This window comes from Panthera tigris, chromosome C1, assembly GCF_018350195.1.
Source record: "Panthera tigris isolate Pti1 chromosome C1, P.tigris_Pti1_mat1.1, whole genome shotgun sequence".
Lineage (NCBI taxonomy): Eukaryota > Metazoa > Chordata > Mammalia > Carnivora > Felidae > Panthera > Panthera tigris.
This window is the reverse complement of record NC_056667.1, coordinates 66,639,627-66,652,894: the sequence shown is the minus strand read 5'-3', so window position 1 is coordinate 66,652,894 and position 13,268 is coordinate 66,639,627.

Genomic DNA, 13,268 nt, shown 5'->3' with positions numbered 1-13,268 from the left:
GAAAACCAATTGAGCTTGACCAAAATGAGCAGCAATTTATTTTCAACCAGGGAGGATCAGTCTCTATAGGGTTTTAAATATCAGAGACTGCTGCTAAAGTTGGGTCCAGGAGTACCTCTACAGAACCAAGGAGGGAAGGGTAAAGGAAGATCAATGTGCTCATTTTCAATAAATCACTAGATTAATCCAGGTGGGATTCTGCAGCTGTGGGTAGAAAGCAAAAGGAGATCATTATTTGTATTTAAAAGTGCAAAAGCAAAATCAATTTTTTTAAATCAAGTTTCAGGAGGACTGACTGATGGAAGGGTAGATATATAGAGAACACTATAAATTTCTGGATTAGAAAAGCTTTCCACACCCTTACCACTCATTAATGTCAATGAACTCCACATTTCTGTATTCTGTTTGGATGCAGTATTCAACACATTTTATGCTATTAGTAATTCATTTAAAAGGGGCATATGCTGCAGGCTATTTATGAAGAAATCAGTCTCACCAAGCTTTTTTAAAACACTCTCTTTTTTTTACCTATAATGTCAATATGAACTAATGAAACCCTCTGTTACTATGGTCTTTGGTTATATGTATGCAATTGGAAACACTCTCAGCACGTGCAGTTATATTACTAGGGCTTAATAAGCTCCTCAGGCAAAAGAATATTATGTATGAATATTAAATTTTCCAAGAAATTTTTTGAAACAGGCACAATACTAATTATAATGTTTTACAATCCCTGTATTCACATTTTTTTTGTTAGAACAATTTCTACAAACCAGTTTCTCTAAGAAATACAAAAACAAAATTCCTAGATAGTTGATTATCAGGAAATATTTAGCATGGCGAACTTATTTGCTTCTAGCCTCTCAAAACTAGTTTGAATATACTTTTATTGAAAGTAAAATATTCAATGGGGGCGCTTGAATAGCTCAGTTGGTGGAGAGTCTGACTCTTGATTTCAGCTCAAGTTAGTCTTGTCTGCTTGGAAATCTTTCTCTCCTTCTCTCTCTGCCCTTCCCCGACTCGAGCACAAGCTACCTCATGTTCTCTCTCTCTCAAAATAAATAAATAAGCTTAAAAAACAATGTAAAATATTTAATATCAACGACATGCATCAAAAGGTGCTTGGCCATCTGAATGGAGGTAAAAATATCACCAAAAATAGTAAAATAAAATGAAATGACAGTTGCATAAGTCCTGTGCAGTCAGAGCAGAAATGATTAGGGTGATAAAAATGGTCAGGAAATTTTGTGGGATTTGAACATGAACTTGAAGAACATCTTTCAGTATCAATAGAGAAAAATTGATAACACATTTCATAGAATAGTAATGGCATGAACAAAGATACATGGAGGGAAACAAACATCGCATTTTCCTTTAGAAGTGTCTTTAGAATTCTCCAAAGCAGTGTTTCTCAAAGGCATAGCTGAAATCAAAGTTTCCAGGATGACTGCTGAAAAGCTGCATCTTTGGATTTCGACCCAGACCTCTTCGATGTGGATCCAAAATCTCTGGTGATCATCATGCTTGCCACAGTTTGAGAGCCATCATATGTGGATAAAGTTTAGACCTGAAACCTCCTGTCAGCACACACCAGTCAGCACTGGCACTCCCTTACCAAACTTAGTGGGAATTCACATAGAAAAAAAAAGATGCTTCTTTCGTGGGCAAAGAAATTATATCCAAATAGTTAAAAGCAAAAGTTTTAAAATCCATTTGACTTTCGTTTGTATCTTAATGGCAGATTGCCTCTTCTCTCTAGGCTTCCCTTCCCTTCCCTTCCCTTCCCTTCCCTTCCCTTCCCTTCCCTTCCCTTCCCTTCCCCTCCCTTCCCCCTCCCTTCCCTTCCCTTCCCTTCCCTTCCCTTCCCTTCCCTTCCCTTCCCTTCCCTTCCCTTCCCTTCCCTTCCCCCTCCCTTCCCCCTCCCTTCCCCCTCCCTTCCCTTCCCTTCCCCCTCCCTTCCCCCTCCCTTCCCTTCCCTTCCCTTCCCTTCCCTTCCCTTCCCTTCCCTTCCCTTCCCCCTCCCTTCCCTTCCCTTCCCTTCCCTTCCCTTCCCTTCCCTTCCCTTCCCCTTCCCTTCCCTTCCCCTTCCCTTCCCTTCCCTTCCCTTCCCTTCCCTTCCCTTCCCTTCCCTTCCCTTCCCTTCCCCCTCCCCTCCCCTCCCCTCCCCTCCCCTCCCCTCTCCTCCCCTCCCCTTCCCTTTCTCCTTGTGTATTCTGTTAGATTATTTCAAAACAAGGGCCATGTCTGGTTTACATATTCCTAGCACCTAGCTGAATAAATTATTGTTGCCTATAGATGATGGTGATGTTCATTACTAATTAAATGAAATTATGCTTATCTCATTGGATATATAGAGAAAACCATTAAAATAATATGGATAATGTTTCAATTATAATAAAAAGTCAGCCATTCATTCTGTGTTAACTTAGATTTCTGTCCCCAACCTAAGTTCTAGGTATGTAAAGATAAATAAAATCCTTGACCTTAAATATCTCACTGTTTTATGAAGAGAAAGTCAAATAAATGAGGAATTGCTTTAAAATATAATAGAAAAAAAAGAGTATGATGTAATATAGGAAAAAACTTCTAGGTCAGATGGGGTAGTGAGACCAAGCACAGGGCAGTTAGAGAAGACTTCTCTCAGGATATGACATGCCATTTGTGTTAATTTCCTACAGCTGCTATAACAGATCACTACAAAATAGGTGGCTTAAAACAAGAGAAATTTGTTCTCTCAGTTCTGGAGGCCAGAAATCCAAAATCAAGGTGTCAGGAGGGCCATTCTCCCTCAGTAGGCTTTAGGGAAGAATCCTTCCTTGCACCTTCCTATTTTTGGCTGCCTTCCAGCAATCCTTGGCACTTCTTGGCTTGTACCTGCATCATTCCAATCTCTGCTTCTACCTTCACATGTCTTTCTCCCCTATGTGTACCTCTGTCCTTTCTTCTTGTAAGGCCATCAGTCATTGGATTTAGCCTTCCAGCCCCCCACCTGCCAAATCTATTATGACCTCATATAATTATATCTGCAAAGACTTTATTTCTAAATAAGGATGCATTCTCATCTGGTGGACATCGATGGGGAGAGGACACTATTCAGCTCACTACAACTTCTAAATAAGAATTTTGAACTACCAATAAAGGTTGATCTGACCAAGAAGGTGGAGAATAACTTGCCTGTGATGCACACTGCATTGTTGATAGTGGCCTGGCCACATAAACACTCTGTTACTTTATGGTCACTCCTGTCTACACAGAAATTCTAGGCCGAAGCCTACTTTTTGCACTTGGGTTTGCAATCTATCTTTTGCAGCTCCTGGATGCTCCATCTATGCCAATCCCCTCTGGAAATAGGAGGTCAGGTCTAGTATGGATACCAATAATCTCTCCAACCTTCATGCCTCACTGGTTTGAAAGAATCCTTTTGCTTTCCAGACTCATGAATGAATCCTCCTTACAGAAGCTAAGATCATGGTTGTAACTCCTCTCCAGGAAAGAAGATATCTGGCTTTGATTTAACAGAGGTCTTTACATGACTTCATCTAACTTATTTGTACCTGGGCCTCTCCAAAATCAGGAATAGCAAGATTGATGCCAGTCTGTACTTTACCCCTCTTACAACAGCATTTATCCTAAAGGGAGCAGAAAGAGGACGTGATGGAGGTGAAAAAAAGAACTATGGTGTCTATTAAAAAATGATGAAAAGAAGCTTGTGTGCTTCAGTTTCTTTTCCTGCTTAATCTTTTTGGCAGAAACATTCAATACTTTTTTTTTACTCCTATTTCTAGAAAATGAGCCAGAAAAGAGGTTCATTTGTTTTCTAGTTTCAACAGCATTGGAGACCAATCTTTGCATATACAATTTATAGGGTCTACTGAAAGAAACTCCCTATGACTATGAGAGTTTCCTCCAAAGATTTGCTTGGAATTGCTGAGTTTTTCTGCCACTTTAACCTAAATTGTTGAACATAATAAGCTACCCTCTACACCTTTCTGGAAAAACAATACTGCCTGTCTTATTGCCTTTATTCTGAAAGTTAATGACATCCTCGTAGGTAAAGTGGCATTTGACCTCTTAACCACCTATTCCACTGGAGGAAAATGGCCTGGACAGGGTTAGACTTTGTGTACAAGGTATAGCACCTCTGAGCAGAAAATAAGCATCTCAGAAGATTTTTTAGTGTGTTGCATTATCAAATAATTTAAAAATTTTAATTCAGTCTATATTATCTTTATTTAGATTGGCCTATTTCCATTCCTGACTCTTCAATAACTGTGAACTAACCAAGCAAGGGGAAAGTCAAAAAAGTGAATTATATTTGCTTGTGGAAGAGCTAGTATGCAAGCAATAAATAACAGCTAGTTTATCTGAATATAAAACAGGATTAAATCAACCAACTTGGTAAAACAGAATTTTAAGTGGAACATTCTTCAAGTATGATATACTAAAATTGCTTCCAACAAGAATGCCTGTATTTATTTTTTTTAAATGAATATCACCATATTATCATATTTGTATGCATTTTGGATCAGGTACTTGTTGAACATTTAAAACAACTTCTTTACTATAAGAATATTGACAATTTGATAAGAATATCTTTTTTTGTTAAAGATTATTTACATTAAAAAAAATTAAATGCTAAACCAGTAGCTCGAAGCAAGAAAAATGGCATGATTTCCCAGTTAAAAAAAAAATGTTGGTGTAAAAAACAGTCAAGGGGTGTAAACTAAGCAAGAAACATTCCATTTTCTGGAAGATAATATTTATATATTTCACATTTTATTTTAATATTGCATTAGAGGGAAAATAGGCCCTCATATCATATTTGAAAAAGTCGGGATATATACATTCTACAAATATAAATACTATATTTCATTTCTATTGTAATTCTATTTCTGTAGCCATTTCACTGCTTCACTAATTTTCATCTAATGACAACACTACACACATGCATGTACTTTGCTTTCAAGAAAAGTAAAATAGTTCAAAGGTTACAGACTTTTGATACTGACTAACTAAGGAGTCCATATAGATTATGATCCCTGGCTTTGGTATCTGCCATTTACCAAATGGATGACTTTAATCAAGTTAGTTAGTATCTCTTTACTTAGGTTCCTCATCATTAAATAGGAGGGATTATAGTACCTTCTCCATTGGATTCTTGTATGATGAAAATAGTTAATAACCTGCATAGGTACAGTGTTTAGAACGATGCCTTGCTCTATGTACTTGAGAACATGTCCACAATTATTACCTACAAACGGAGATATTAAAGTCCTCTCAGAGCTGTTGAGATAATTAAATGAGACAGTATGTATACAGCATCTTTTATAGACTCTAAAGTGATACAAATGTTAATTTATTATTAAGTGATTGGCAAATAGGCGTCCTCTGTCTCTGTTGCTCTCATGTGCCGTACGGGCTATGGCAAGTCTTTTATCGGTCTCATCTTTAGAGCTCCTGTAGTTGCTTTGAGGGTGCACATGAAGTCAGTTTACAGAAAGTAAATGGTTATATAAATGGAAATAATACTCACAACCTGCCCCAATAGTTTTTATAGTTACTGGGTCTTTTGTTGTTGTTTGGTTGGTTTTTTTGTTGGTTTGTTGTTTTTGTGTGTGTGTGGTATTCACACTAGCATACTGTGTTATGGATGGAACAGATACTGTCACCATTTTGAGGAGAGAAAACTAAGGAGTTGAGACATCAGAAAGCTGTTCAAGATTATTCAAGCACTTTGTAGCATAGCTGGAAGTTAATGCAAGTTTCCCAAATTCAAGGTCAAGAGATTGCGCTTTTAGAAAGAAAAGTCTTGTCACTATTATATTTAAAGCAACATGGCCAATTGAAGTTTCTTTCCATCAGCACACTATTTCTGTTATAGAGCTGAAAGGTAAGTGCTGACAGGATCTATTTCTACCAAACCTGATGAAAAAAGTGATTTCTAAGATTGCCAAGGTGTCACTGAAAGCTTCTACTGACACCTGATTTTCTAATGGATGCTTGATGATTATTTAACGCCTTGGCATAGACAATATTTGAATAAGAGTCCAGTGAAAATAAAATCTATGTTCAGCAGCTAACCTGCCCTAAACATTATATATTTACTATATCTTTGTTTTCTTTCCAAATTTAAAATGTTCACTTCATCAACCCTCCTTACCCACACATGAGCTCTTTACAACTAGGCGCAAATCCTTTTTAAGGAATGAAGCAGATATAAATAAATAAATACATGAATAAGCCTGTTCACTGTGTAATTTCTTTTCTGTCATCCTATTATATTGGTTAAGAAGCATTGCTTTATATGTGTTGGTGGACATAATATTACAGCATAATTGAGGCTATTTCCAGATTGGAATCAATTTTTCTATTGAGCATAGTGTTTTTTAGTGAACTGAAGCAAAGTGACTACTTGACAAAGCTATATGTTTGTGATTACAGAGAACCAATTAAATTCCACTCTGTAATTAGAATTTTTTTCTAAATTAGTCATTGCATGTAGGAATTTGCTTTTTGATGTTAAGGCAAATATTTGGTTTAATTATGAGAATAATTTTGCTTACTATTTGCAAAAGATCAAAAAAGAAAAAGAAAAAATGCAATTTTCTTTCATACAGAGGCTACTGTCTTTTTGAAAGTTTTTTTTAGGTTCTACTCCAAGCTTGCATATGATATTTATTCATAAACTCATTCACATTTATTGTTGGATGTGATTAGGAGAGTCCCTGAAAAAAATAGAGAAACATTTCTAGGGAGGTTAGACTTGTGTTTTTGCTTCTACTGTTGTCCATGATGTAGATTTAGGCACTTGGCTTCAGATTAGAGACGTATTAGGCAGCCTTGCGTTTCAGCTGGCTCCCATATCCTCATGTCCTAAAGCCTTAGCTGTCAAATGTAAGCCTGGGTTTAGAAAGAGACCAAATTAGTGATCTTTGCCTGAAGGTGAGTGATTTTTAAGACACCGATAGAGTGTTAGATTTGCCAGAGTTTTACATTTCATTTCTTATGATATTTTTTGGAATTGCTTATGGTCTTCGGTGAAGCACAATCATGTAGTAAGCCATAGACGATTAACCTGGTCATTTCCCCAAGGCTCTAGTACATGAAAATACTGGATAAAGATACCTTGGGAATGCACTGCAACAGCAAGAAACAATGCAGCTTTTGATGTTCTTCTGCCCTTCTATATGTTGAAGGCAGATTGTGATAATGTGTGATCCTACTATATTCCACTACTGGTCATTTCCATATCTCCCTTAGAACATAAAAAGAACCCAGTGAACCACTCTCTCTGGGAGCTCCCTGGACTGCACAGGGATTTCCACTAATGCAAATGTATAGGAGAGTTTACTAAAGGAAACTTTACAAATGGTGGGGCTTTTAAGTGAAATTGTTTGGATATTTAGAAATGTACTTTTATTAATTGTTTTAAACCTTAGTTCTATACATAAGGGAACTATTATAAAAATGTTTAAATCACCAGCTGCTAGGAACAAGGTTTTTTTATATTAATACCTAATGTTTTATTTTGGGTTTAGCCAAAATTTGAAGGTAGTAATTGCTATTATTTACTCACAACTATAAAAACAAACAAACAAAAACAAAAACAAAAACTTTTACTGAGATATAATTTATATGCAATACCATTCAGCTGATTAAAGCATATGATTTAGTGATTTTTATTTGTTCTAATTTTAATAGTATATCCACAAAGTAGAGCAACCATCAACATAGTCTAATTCTGGGCATTTTGGTTACCACAAAATGCAGTCAGTATCCATTCTCCCCACTGCTCCAGCCCTAGGCAAACACTGATCCAATTTCTGTTTCTGTAGATTTCTAATCTTTCTTAGAAATGGAAGGATTCAGTATGTGATCTTTCTGTGACTGCTTGCTTTGACTTAGCCCGTTTCAAGGTCCAACTGTTTTGTAGTGTGTCAAAAACTTCATTTCTTTTTCTTGCCAAGTCACATTTAACTATATAGATACAACTAACACATTTCGTTTATCCGTTCATTCGTTGATGGACATTTGAGTTGTTAACACTTTTTGGCTATTGCGAATAATGCTTCTGTGAACACTTGGACACAAGTTTTTATTGGCTTTATGTTTTCATTGCTCTTTGGTATATACCTAGGAATTGCGGTGTCATATGGTAACTTTATGTTTAACATGTTGAGGATGACCCAGCTGTTTTCTAAATGGTTGCACTATTATACATTGCCCTCAGCAACATACAAGAGTATCGAATTCTCCACAGGCTTGCCAACATTTGTTATGGTCTGTCTTTATGATTGTAACAACCCTAGTGGATGTAAAGTGGTTTTATTCTGCATTTCCCTAATGACTAATAATGTTGAGAGTCTTATGAGCTTATTGATAGTTGGTATATCTTTGGGAGAATGTCTATTCAAATACCTTTTGCATTTTTAAATTGGCTTACTGTTCTTCTTATTGTTGAGTTATAAGTGTCTTTGTGTTGTCTGGGAAAAAGTCCCTTATGAGATATATGGTTTGTAAATATTTTCTCTCATGCAGTGGGTTTCTTTAGATTTTCTTTATGGCATCATTTGCAGAGTAAAAGTTTTTTTTTGTTTTTTTTTTTGTTTTTTTTGTTTTTTTTTTCTCACTTCCCTAATCCCTTGCCATGGTTCCAAATAAATTACTTGTTCCGAAATCCCTTTCTCCATAAATGCTTTTGAGGGAACTGATTTCAGTATCTTCCTTTATTTTAATTCAGTTGCCAGTGTTTGGTTTGATTCAATTAGTAACTGTAAATTACAAAAAAAAAAATCCTTATTTGGTGATGTAAATGATTATAAAAGCCTATGTTGCATCTGTTACCCATATTTATAACCTAGCAAGGAAGTTCCACATTTAACCTGCAATTTGTAATACTTTTCTTCCTGTAAGGAATACTGTTATGTTATGTTATGTTATGTTATGTTATGTTATGTTATGTTATTTTTTTGGAAAGAGCATTATTTGTAAACTTGACCATTCAGATTAAGGAGCTGAGTGGTCTCTCACTGCCAGGAACACCAAAACAAAACCAAACAAAACTGTTGGCTTCTCTCACATTTCTACTATTTTACATGGGGGAAAAACGCATAGTAATTAAAAGTGCAGTTATCACAGCACCAAAGCATTAATACCCTGCACATACTAAATGGTCACTGAACCTTTGCTGCATAAAGTTTTTAAAAAATTGCAAAGAAGCCTGTTAGTTGAATGATACAAGGGAATTAACATAATGCAAGATCTAAAAGGAAATCTAATTGCAGAATAAGTCATAAGTGAGTAATTGTTATACTGAAGACTTACCCTGCTATAGAAAGGTGACATAACCTAAGTCTCAGAGCAGAAAAGTTACCAGATACAACTTGAGAAATCAAGAGGTAATTTTTTTTAATTTTTTTTTTTTTATTTTTGATAGAGGAAGAGAGGCAGAACACTAGCAGGGGAGGGGCAGAGAGAGAGAGAGGGAGACACAGAATCCGAAGCAGGCTCCAGGCTCTGAGCTCTCAGCCAGGAGCCCATTGTGGAGCTGGAACGCATAAACCATGAGATCATGACCTGAGCTAAAGTCAGACACTTAACTGATTGAGTCACTCAGGCACCCCAAGAGGTAATTTTAATTTTGCAACCTAAGTTTCCCCTTTGAAACTGGACGAGACCCCTATCTACATAGCAAATATTAAAGGTTTGAATTCTGGTGGTTCTCATCCCTACCATACTGATAAAAGGGACAAGAGAGCTGTCCCCAAAACAGGCCAAAAAGAATTGAGCAGTAGAATGGTTTTGAGTAACTAAGAGATCTGTTTAATAAACTTCTAAATCTCGTGAAATAATCAGAAGATGCTCACAGATAAATAAACTCAATAACTCTGCTTTTGGATAGTGTTAATAATGTCTGTTAGCGACCCTCCCTGCAGACATTTAGAAGGAGACGGTGACGGAATGCATGTATGAAGAGGCTCAGGAACTCTGAGGAAGTCAGGACTGTGGGGCGTGGGAACATCACTATGCTCAGATATGGGGACATGAAGAACCAAGAGACCCAAACATGGAAGAAGTGAAAACCTAGTCCATTTGAGACTGATATTTCTTTCTTTTTTTTTTTTTTTCCTTTACGGGTTCTAAGCACTTTTATGGAGGGAGTACTTGCTCCTATAAAGTAGATGTAAAGCAGACTGTTTTTGGCATAAGCGCATCGGAACCTACAAATGCTTCTTAATCCACCTTTCACTTTGACTGATAATCCTCAGCCTCTGAAAACTTACGTGAAAATAAAGTTAAGAAACACATTTTTAAAAATGTCCCCTTTAGGTTTTAGGAATATTTACTACCCTGAGCTCAGGTTTCTGCAGTAGCATATAATTAAATGGTGCTTCCAAGTTTTGAATGACAATATCATATTGAATGCAGAAAGAAAAACTGTCAGCAAAATGTAGATTATTCATGTTGTGAATTCAAGGATCTTGAATTGAATGAAATACTTTTTAAAATGTAGAAAAGAGGGAGGCAGATGAAACAATTGCAAACTCCTGATGAATTATACTGTTTGGAGAATTAAATTTTTAATGTTAACTAAGAAAAACTGGTGAAGCTAATATAGTCTCAAGAAGAACACTATCAAAGATTCTCTTCTAGGCAGAATGCCAGACAGCTTGAGCCAGCTTTCTGCAGCAATACCTTCAGGTTTTATTTAAATTGAAATAAAGCCTGCTGTCTTAGCTTTAGCTGGCACAATGAAATGCACCAGCTTCTTGCTCAATTCCAACATTGGTCCTGCAGTTGCATCCAGTGATATATATTTGCAAATATATGTGTCATAATGTTTTTACATAGCTTGCCAAAAATTATTGTCAAAACTCATTATTCAGCTAAGAGTAAAAGAAATGAATAGATATATACATGACTAAATAAATAAATAACACCAGTAGCTTCACAGTTCATTTGCCAGAAGTAATTCAGTTGGAAATTGAAACATCTGGAAATAAAATGGATGTATCACAGAAATTACATTGACCTAATTAGGGTCATCTGGACTTATTCCTTTCAATGACACTTTTTTTTTTAACTTTACTAATAAGTAACAAACAATCTTATCTTCAATTCAGTTCTTAATTTCTTAAGGGATGAGACTATGGAGACCCTTAAATTAGCCAAGTAGATTTGCGTTTTGAGAATATTTCTAAAATTTCATATATTCATCCAGTTCTTTATTGTGATTGACGATGGGCCTTGCTTCTTAGCATAGAGTTCTTACACTGTTTCAAACTAATATTTTCTATGTCCACACAAACATATATTCATAAAACCTTGTAACCACATACATCAAGCACATACATAAAGGAGATTATCACATTCCCTTTATTGGACATATTATTAAAATGTTGCCTTTTTAAGAATGAATTTATTTTACCTTTTATTAAAAAGAAAACCACAGGCCCCAAATAGAATCACTTATGCCAGGCCAAGTCACCACACTAAGGCTTAATACCTAACTGTGATTTTAACCTCCTCCAAAAATGTCTTCTTAGCCACTCAGTCAGGGATTTTTTGGGCAGCACCAGTGATTCAATCTGTCACAGGGCCCCTCTTCAACCCACAAAGGAAGAGGAGATAATCTGCATAACACTCCCTGCCCTCCCCCCTAAGGGAAGGAGACCTTGCCTGAAACAATTCTTTATTTTGTTTTGCTAATAACTTCCTTCCTACAAATGCTTCTTAATCCTTGTCTCCTTAATCCTTGTCTCACCTTCTTTCTTGTAAAATCTTTCCATTTGTACAACTCCTTGGAGCTCAACTCTACTTGCTAGATGAGAGGATGCCCCATTCTTGAATGGCTTTATAAAACCAATTAGATCTTCCAATCTACTTAGATGAATTTTGTTTTTTTAATTATAGTACCAAATGTACTATATGCATTTACTATATGCATGTTAGCCTCAAACTGTATATCTAGGTTGAGAGGATTTTAACTATTGTTTTGCACTGATAACAGAAATAATCCAGATTCTAAATAAAAATCTCAATTCCCTTAAGAATTTAACTTTGATCTCAATATATTTTACTAATGCATTTGGACAATAATTTAGTTTTAATTATAATTTTTCACAATATAGTGTCTTAAACAGACTGTTTTATATGATTACCATATGGATCGTTTCAATAACATAAACAATATTTATTGAATATCTACCTGATACAAAATATTATGCTAGTTGATACGGAGACAGCCGATACAATTATGAAGCACAGCTGACTCTCTAAAGCGCTTAAAATCTAGTAGGGAATAAAAGACTTGGAAAGTGAACTAAGAACAACTGGAAATAAAGAGGAGAAGGAGTTGCTCTTTCTTTCTTTCTTTTCTTTTTAGAATAGTAGTCTGTTATTAATTTGAGCCAGATCCTAAAGAACAGAAAGACTGAGAAATGGGTGTAGAATGGCAGAAACTGTCTTTTGTAGGAGAATATTTTGATACTCAAAGAGACCTGGATAGCAAGATGAGGAATAGAATTAGAATAAGTCATTTTTGATAGGTGAACGATTTCAAATGGAAGAACAATAGTGGAAAATCTGAAGTGAGAAAATAGGTTTCCAGGTGACGGCCAGTTTACAGAGGGACCCACTTAAATTTATATGAAGGATTTTGAGGTGTGAAAATCTGACTAGAATGAAGTAGGTATCATAATACTGAATGTAGAATTCAATGACCTAACTTTCTAATGTGCCTTCCCTTATGGCACATGTTGAAAAATTGAAACTACAATATCCCAGAATCCTTTGCAACTAGGTTTCAGTATCCAAATTAATCCCTTTCATATAGATGCACTTACACTTGATTTGGAAGATGAAAATTCGTGACGTTTTTTCTCTCTCCATTGGTGGTTGCTGCAATGCATGTTCATGAACGCACTGGGTATTTCTTTAACAGCATTACAGAGTTAAGTTACTAATTGTGGGCGTCAAGAGGCAGTTGCCACAATAATAGTGATAGCTCTCTAATTCCTTAAATTAAAGCTCTAAAAGAGCTTTCTCAATTCTTCTTTCTGATACTGGCAGAGGTAGTATCCCTCATGGGCCATTTTAATGGTGTAGTGCCAAGAGTTATGTGACTTGGAGACTCAGGATGGGGCCCACATCTGCAACTTATCAGAAATGTCTGTGAGCATGTAATTTCTTGTATGAAGTCACTTTTTATAAAGATAAATAAAGTGGTTTATGCTTTTTGCCCCTAAGGTCTATATGATCAACAGTAA